Source organism: Triturus cristatus, chromosome 6 (genome assembly GCF_964204655.1).
Source record: "Triturus cristatus chromosome 6, aTriCri1.1, whole genome shotgun sequence".
Taxonomy (NCBI): Eukaryota; Metazoa; Chordata; class Amphibia; order Caudata; family Salamandridae; genus Triturus; species Triturus cristatus.
The window spans coordinates 97,706,540-97,715,940 of NC_140589.1; the positions used below are offsets into that span (position 1 = coordinate 97,706,540).

General features: G+C 46.6%; 1 pseudogene; it reads right to left on the reverse strand.

The window, feature by feature from the left end:
- LOC146813823 (uncharacterized) overlaps positions 1-5,845 on the reverse strand; it is a 74,106-nt pseudogene extending 68,261 nt beyond the window's left edge.
- Between the last annotated feature and the right edge of the window lie 3,556 nt (positions 5,846-9,401).

The following is a 9,401-nucleotide window of genomic DNA, read 5'->3' on the forward strand; positions in this document are numbered from 1 at the left end:
AAAAGTTCGAAGAAAAAAGTAGAAAATAAATTAAAAAGAAAAACGATGTTCAGTGAGAAAAAAACCATCCAAAACGGGGAGGAAAAAAAAATAACATCGATGGATGCACCATGAAGTGACGAGGGAAAAAAGTCAATCCATCAAGGTATAGGCACAGTAAGTTGCAACGGCTTCCAAGAGAAAATCATTGGAACGTTCCGCAAAAGTATCTGCCATCCAGTTTAACAAGGGGAAAGAACACACATGTTCTTCGACAATCGGAGCTTCCAGTACCAATCGAGGACAACAGATCGGCACCTCAAGGTAACTTCTCTCCAAGAATTCAACAGCTGCCGTTCCGATGTCCCAATTCCCTAGGACTCCATGTGCAGCTCCGCAGGCCATAATCCTGATACCAGAACAGTCCAACTCATGAGCCACTAAGGGGCTCATCAGCCGGTCATAATCCGGGGCAGGAGACACCGTGTTCGAGAGGCACAAATCCAGAGCCCATTGGAATGGACAATCTAGGCAATGAAAGACTGGTTGCACACAAGAAAAGAAAGGAAACCGGAAGGACAATCCATAAGCGATGCTTAAGGTCACCAGCGGCAGAGTGCCATAGTATTCAAGCATCCGGTTACGAAGATGGAGCTGCCGGGGCAGGCTGTCTTGTTACGCAAGTTGTGCAGCCATAGCATAGAGCGCAGATCAATAATAGCACCCCAGCTACAAGGGCGAGAAGTAAAGGGAGACCTCCGAAGACGCTGGAAAAAATAGAATGAAAAAATGCGGGGATCCCACCAAAAATAGTTTGAAAGGAGGTCACGAGGCTGGAGCCCACAATTTTAAAAAAATGTACCAGGCCAGTTGTTGACAAGGCATTAAAGATAGTCTGAATCAAGGTCCCAAAATGCAGGGGGAGATCAGTATTCAGAAGCGCTTGTACCTCCGTGCGGGTGTTAGCCACGTGAAGGACAAATGTTTCTCAGGATGAAGTCAACACGACTTCTTTTTGAGACAATAGAGCCCTTATTCTGCTCATCTTGTTGAACTCTGCTTTCAAGGTTGGAATAGAAGGCCAGATGGATACATCGAGCCGTCCATGCGGGGGTGGCAAAAGGACGTTATTACAGCACACTACTCGTTGTGATACAGTCACTATGTAAGGAATTCCCACTAGCATCCCACAGCAAGCTTCATTATTTAACAGCAAATAACTGCCATTAGCAAGCAGGTAAAAGATGGCGTTATAACAGGCACCGGAATCCCCTTTAAAATGCAAGCTAAATTAGGGGCGTGCACATTACATGCACCGTGTAATTGAATGTGTCTACACACAAGTGGAGTGGTGTGGCTCACTGGTCAGAGGCGGCAGACCCGGAAGCAGAGGTCAGTTTGGGACCAGGGTTCAATTCCTGACGCATCAGGGTCTTGGGCCAAGGTCAGTGGACTCGATAATTCTCGCCTCAGTGCCTACTCTAACCATGGATCCCACTCAGCAACTCTGGGCAATAGCTTGCTTAATCTCCACTTACGGCCCCATCAGTGCCAGGGATGCTTGTCTTCACCATGGAAATGCCCAGTAGGGACCATCTCACAGGGAAAGCCAGGATGGGTTCCCCAGTGGTATACAGTGCCGGGATGCCCCTTTGCTGGGGCAGCTGTGTGCTTTACAAATATATAACATTTACATTTACTACAGAGTGATCCGGAGTGGTAGTGCACTCTTCACCTTTTAAGTAAACTTCCTTGCCGTCTCTCACGCATCTATAAGTGAACGGGAGAGACCAGACCTCATGCAGGAAGGCAGTACCAAGCTGTTCATATCTGCCCAGGGCATAGTGTTTCATGCATGAGCTGAACTTAAACAGGGGAAACGGTAAAGTTATCAACCCATGAATAAGCCACACAGCCGAGTTTAATTCAGCAACAGAAAAAGGCAAAGGTTCTAACTTTTCAATGTGCAGCAATGAGTATGTAGCGTCCTTCATGGACATGAACTGTTGTCTCGCAGTTAAATTAAAGGGAAGGAACAAAGATGAAGTATTCATGTAATCCCAAGGGACTTTCCCAGCCTTTAAAGTTTGCAAAGTCCATGCAAACTGCATAATAGAACGCAATTGATTTTGACCATGATACAATACAGACAAATCATCCTGCACAATGTCTACGACAGAAGAAACAATATTATCTAAGGTATAAATTCTGGAAGACAAAGTGTTAATGCTATTATCTATCACAGCTAACACTTTCTCCATATTTGCTTGGTCAATAACTCGTAATCTTGACGCAGCTTCAATCTGTGATAGTTTCCATACTTCATTGTAAATAGCATATACCCATCTTTTGGACCTGCCAGTCGCAGGACCCTTAGCAAAATCATTCAAATCAATTTTGTCGTTTAAACGCGATAAATGAAGTTTAACAGCTCCTAAGGTGGAATGTTACAGCCATGACTGGCATAACTTACCTACTGAGTAGGTAGTTACCGTGTGTGAAGACTCAAAACGGGGGTCTACCTGTGTATACCCTGGTTTCAGACCCAGAAAACGATGTTGACAGGAATCAGAGCTCGTTTGCCACACCAACCACCCTTCAGGATTTAATGAAGAAACATTGAAGGTAGCGTTTGAAATGTAGGACTGCAACTCATCAAGGGTAAGATCTGTGTGATTTTCCAAATTAGGATAAGCATCAGATCCGGGACAGAGGGCGAATTTAATTTTTTAGTTATAGCCAATCCAAAACAGGTGGTGTGAAAAATAGATGAATTTAAAAACAAAATGTGGTTCGGGATGAGGCAGGCACGATGCAAAGCCTCTGTTCCTTGTACCTGCCACGGTTTAGAACACCAAACCGATTTAAGATCGATAGTAGCTTTCCATAGGTCATAACCCCCGATAGCCAAGTCATCCATAAAGGATTTGGAATACAATAATTTGGTGTGTGTCAGTCTAACTTTAGAAGCAGATTCAGCCGCCACTTTAAAATAAAAAGAGGCTGGATCAGACACACTAAAATCCGAAAAGTATGTGAATTTGTTCACCAACGTGGTGGAGCTGCCAAGCATAGGGGCGGGACAATGTTCCCATTGTGTGAAATTAACAAAATTTCTAAAAGTATTTGCTCTGTGTAGGAAATGTGTGCCATAATGTTGATAGCAAAATTGCTCATCATAATTTGCAGTATCTAAATACAAATCCTCAGCATCAAATGCAGCATAATATTTCAAATCAGAAAACAGTGCTTCTATGGCTTGTACATCCCAATCATCCGATCGGATGTTCTGCTTAACTACATCACCCATAGAAACACGAAAGACATTAGGCACATTAATAACTTCGGTGGGGCCGTGAATTTGAAATTTAACAGCATCCCAAGCGATCCCATCACGGACAGGCCAGGCGGTGATGTTCACAAAAGTCTGGTCCCTTTTCATAATATGTGATGAGGAGGGGGGGGCAAAGTTCCATCAATTAAACCAATTGTAGATCGTTCTTTCAGGTAGTGTCCATTGATAAGTCTAAAAAACACTACCACAAAACCAACAGACATGAATAAAAAAATACATATGAGCAGCAGCCAAATGTAAATCCAAGGAGGAATTAAAAAATGTCTTTTAAACCAGGCAACAAAAATCGAAACTTTTGACTGGGCAATGGAAGTCATTGAATCAGTGTCAAAGGAGGAACGTGACTGATCAATAGCAGTAGATTGCAAAAGAGATACAGGGACCTCTGATGGATAAGCATACTCAGTATCTTCAGGCAAACCACCAGCAGTCGGTGGCAACAAAGGACCAGTAACTGTATGCATCTCGACGGCAACATCAGGCAAGGTGTTAGAAGTAGGGGCCACAATAGAATTTCTCAGCATCGAAGGACAAGAAACCGCTGGTGTCATACTATGAAGTATCGGCCACGCGTTGTAGCTTGACATTGTCAATTGAGATGTACCTGTTATCCGTGCGACTAGGAAGTGGAGGTAAAATGACTGTACGTGTACCCTGTACTCCAAGCACCGGAACTGGTGCACGATAAGAGGGGCCGAACTCCTTCTTGTTCACCACCTTCTCACGGACCAGGTCACCAACTCGAGGTAGCCAGCCAACTACCGGAATCTGGAGTGCAGCATCAGCTGTGGAGGGTACGTGTTCCTTCGCTAGAGTGTCTCTGGCTTCTTGTAGATTCTGCAATACAGCACAGTGATCATCTAGGTTAAAAGGCGCGGCGGCCGCCGCCATGTCTAGACCATCAAGGTCTGGGACAAACATTCGTATCCCGAAGAGCATCATGTACGGGGTCCGCCCACCCAGAGACCTTCTAGGGAGATTATTAAGTGCACTTTGCACGTCATACAAGTGGGCTAGCCAGTCCCGGCCAGTACCTAAAACCCTTGCTGTCAAAGATTGCTTTAGGTCACGGTTCATTTGCTCCACAACACTGTTGCCCTCAGGCCGGTATGGAGACGAAAATTTGACTTGGACCCCCAAACTTCTCATGGCTTCCTTGTACGCCCTAGAGCCAAATGCAGGGCCCTGGTCAGAATGAAGGGTACCACATGCAAAACTTCCAACAAAGACACGCAAATCCTTGATGACAGTACGAGCATCAGCACTCCTTTGTGGCCACACCCACAGAAAACGTGTGCACGAATCCACTGCAACCAAGATGTACTTGTACGCAGTATCAGAGGTAAAAGGACTGCAATGATCCAAATAAACACACGCAAGCGGTTTATTAGATATACACAGTTGCGTTTGTGGTGGACGCGCCGCAGATGAAGGTTTTATCTGCTGGCAAATGTCACACAAAAGGACATATGCGCGCGCTTGTTTATATAAACCATACCACCAGTAACGCTCCTGTAGCAGAGACACAGTAGCCGAAACTCCGGCATGCGCGGACGCAATGCCCTCATGGGCCGCTGTTATCAAAGATGGTCTGCAGTCCGCGTTGGGAATCAATCTGTCACCAACGTCGTTAATCCTCACTAACGGGACGTTATCAGGACTTAAGCGATAATGGTAGCGAGAAGGGAAACCTCTTGGAAAGTTCTTTCCCGTCTCTGTAGCAGCAATAGCTGCCAAGATGTCATCATCGATCTTACTTTTGGATCTTGTAACTGCTGCTACTAAATATGTCGCCACTGCGGTTTTTGCTGCCTCATCAGCCAAACTGTTACCGACAGCATGGACACCAACTCGTTGGTGACCAAGAGTGTGAATTACATTCACGAGTGGTAGACGTTCTTTAAGATCTGCCACTCGAACCCAAAGCGTTTTATGCTTCACTGTGCTACCTTTGGAATCACGAAAGTCATTTTGAATCCAAAAATGTAGATTGTCGTTGTAAGATTGTACACAGTAGAACGAGTCACTTACTATAAGAGTAGTGACCCGAGGTTCAGCAAACTCTCGTGCAAGCACCAGAGCCCGAAGCTCTGCTAACTGCGCGGTACAATCACCCAATGACTGCGTATGCACGACATCAGATATGAATTCACCATTCACGAAAGTACCGACTACAATTGCGCAAGCCGACGAATAGGCGTGCTTTGATCCAGTTGCGGGTTGCGCAGACCCGTCAGTGTATATGACACAATGGTAATCCTCGAGCGGGCGCAAAGTCAGAGGGGCCGGATGAACGAATTCATACTCCAAGAACTCCTGAGTCTGTAATGCCGCGTCAAAGATATATGTGACGTCGGGCGAAGTCAAGGAAGTGGCCCATTGTATCCACCGAGGATGCAAAGCTTTAGAATTCGGTACACTTGCTTTAGTCACTGCCTCAAGGGCAGGATAAGGTGTCACCACCAACATGCGTTTCCCTTGTGATAGCGCTCATTCTTTCAGGATCGCCATCTGAACTGCTGTCAACACTTTTTCGACAGCGGAAAATCGCAGTTCAGCAGAAGTGTACAGATGAGATTTGTAGGCAATGGGGACGGTGTCGCCCTCATTGAACGTTAAGTAAGTGAAACCCACTGCAACCGGGACAATTCTAATGACCAGGTTAGTGTGGTTATCACGAGTTTGTAGAAATTTAGAAGCAAGAAGATCAGCCTGCAATGATTGCAATGCAGCTGAGTGCTCTGGCAGCCAACAAGATTTGGAAAAAGTAGGTTGTACCAAGGCATAAAGTGGCTTGATACGCTGGGCATAGTCAGGAATGTAGGTACGACCGAAATTCAGAAAGCCCAGCAAGGATTGTAATTTTTTCAGTGTCGTAGGAGCACGAAGGCGTGCGCATTTCTCAAGAAGTGCGGAGCCAAACCTCGACCTTCATTGTTGAGTTCATACCCCAAGAACAACACTGTGTACTCAGCAATGTGGGACTTCGCAAAGTTGAACTTGTAACTGAAGCCTGCAAACATAGTAATTATGTTATCCACACGAGCAAGGTGTGGAAGCAACTCGTCGTCCGTCAGATAGATGTCATCTACATACGAGTACGCTTCCGGGTCTACCATCTCTAAGAGAGAGACCACGCAAGCGGCAAAGACCCCAGGGCTGTTTTTATAGCCCATCGGGAGCCTTTTGAACTGTTTTTGTTTGCCAGCCGAGGTGAACGCCGTCCACTCATAACTATGAGGGGACAGATTATGGCTGTAAAAGCCATTGGAAATGTCAAGTGTGGTTTTAAACCGTTTTCTCACAAGACTATCGACGAGAGCCGAACAGTGGGTATTCTGTACCGCGCACGTCCGGCAGTGTGAGTTTAAGTGCCGGTAATCCAAAACTAGTCGGTACGACCCGTCAGGCTTCGTCACGGTGAATAAAGGGTTATTCATTGGTGACACACACGTTTCAATTACACCCTGATATTCTAATTGTTCAAGGATTGATGCGACGTGATGTCTAGCTTCACGACGCATGGGATTTTGGGGTTGAGGCTGGGGATTGGACCGCAACGGAATCGTATGGTTGGGAGAAAATTTATCCCAGCCCACTTGATTACGATACAACGCAGGTGCTAGCACCTGCGCCCACTCCCCGGCCAACCTAACAGAATGTGCCGTCGGCACTGTGTGCCCAAAGGACGGGAGGATTACGTCCTCCCCTCGAGGAGCATCTAAAATGAAAGCCGGGGGCCAATCAGCCTCCGCCAAAAGAATATCATATGTGGAGGTCAGATTATCCCAAAAAACCACTTTAATTTTGCGTTGTATGTCACCCTCAATTATAAGGACAATTTCAAATAGTCTTTCAGGGGGAGCCACGCGAGTATCAGCAGTTTCAACACTCACAAATGTATCAGTTGCTGTCGCCGCCAGATATGGATGCAATGCTTCCCGCACTACTGTAACTTCCGCCGCGCTGTCGAGCAGCGTCAGTGCCCATGTCTGGTTCCGAAGCTGTGTCCGTACCATCTGAGGCATACCTCGCAGTTAGTGCAGCAACTTTCTTTTTCTGAAACGGGGGTCGTTGACGTGCAGACTCGTCCTGCTTGCCTTTACCGTCAGTCTGACGAGGTTGCTCACGACCTTGAGTACCTCTTCCTTTCCAACGGTCTCCGCCACCGGGTTGTGAAGCCGATGTTTCCTGTGAAGAACGAGGAGAGCGTTGTTCAGAAACCTGAAATCTATCAGGTGACTTAATTTGAGAACGATCGCGCAGATCATACGTGCGGTCACCGGACGACTGAACGGGTGAGGCAGAACGAGACCCCTGTTTCTGTTGCTGTTTCCCCTGTTTTTTGGCTCGCCAACTTTGCTTAGGAAAGTTGGGCTTCTCGTCTTTCGTAGACGAACTCACCTTAGTTCGCTGTACGACATCAGGAATGATCACGGTGGGCTTCACACCAAGGGCGCTACGCCCCACCATTCTGTAGGCTTTCGCAATAATTTTCGCGAATTCCCTGGGCCTGTCAGCTGCATCCACAAGCGCCAGCATATTTCCAACTTGGAATTGCATTGCATCTCCTTTGAGGTTGCCCATCACCATGGAACAAACCACATCGAAGCTGTCGACAAGCCTCATCCCCAATTCAATAGCTGCCTCCGCACCATGATTGTCTTGAACTTTCTTGATGACGGAGGGTAGTACAGACATAGACGGAGTGCCGTAGCACTTCGAGTAGGTCGCTGCAAAGACCTTGCCCCAATTGTCACAGTCGACAACATCCGGCACCAGGTCCTTTGGCAAAGTAATGGTGAGTATCCTCTGTTTTTCCACAGGAGTTGTGTTCTGATAAACTGCTTCCAGCTGGTCAAATTTCTCAGCAAGCCAGTAGGGAAATTCATCCTTACTTTGGGGGTGCTTGCCAACAATCGAATTAACCATAATAGGACTAATGACCACTGCGTGGTGGTTAGTCGCGTGACCCGCAACTGCAGGTGCCCCCACCTGCACGTTGCGTGACACGTACTGCACTAAAGCCCTATGGATCGTAATCAGGGCAGTGTGTAGTACTCGTAAGTCAGCCACCCCCACCGTTAAGTAGCGGGGATGGGGTGTAAAGCCGGCTAGCACCGGCCAAGTGGCCCCTGCAATGGACAAAGGGCCCATTCTCGCCAGTACTACCGCATGGGGAAGGGCGCCATTAAACCAAATGGTATGCTGCCAGGCAGAGAGAGAAATTTCGAGTGTCCTATATGGAGCATAGTTTGCAGGAACCTGCGAGTGAGTATAGGTGTGACACGTATCATCGTCTGCATCCACCGCCTGGAACGTCACCCATGAGTAAAACAACTCATACGGGTAAGACGCATCTGCGCTCACTACAAAAATCACAGGCAGTCCATCATCAGGCACCGCATATGTCCTCAAGTGTTGACGTAGAGGAACACGACTATGTGCAGCAATATCGATCGCCATAAGGACACCCTAAAGAGTAACAACGATATCCACAGTAGCACTTGGGTTCAGAAAAGAAATTAACCTTTTTAATGATCAAGCTTGAAGGAACCTTTAGTCGAAACCTAGGTAGGTTAAGCCATCACTCCCGTCAACCGGAAACCAGAGTGAGGGCGTTGTGGACTAATACAAGCACTACTAAGGCATTTCAAATCAACAGACCAAACGTTAGGTGCGCCATGTTGTAGGGATTCTGCTTATGCACAGAACTATGCGCAGGAAACCAGGACCTCAGAGAATTGTGGTGTACCAGAAACTCCCCTCAGAACCAAGAACCCCTTATCCGACTAGCTTAGTGTCCCATTCGTTATCCGAGATTTAGCTTGCCGGTCCCAATGTATAGACAACCCAGAACAAGCGACTTTGTATATTCTCAGGAATGATGGGAATCGGAAATACCTGTCCGTAATATTATATCAGTCCACAACAGAATAAACAAAGACACGGTAAAGTTTAAAGAGTTTATTTTATAAACCTCGCGTCCTGAGATGCAGTAACTTGGCTAACATAAGCAGAAAAATGGTTAAGATCAGAACCATCAGCATTGTTACAATACCATAGA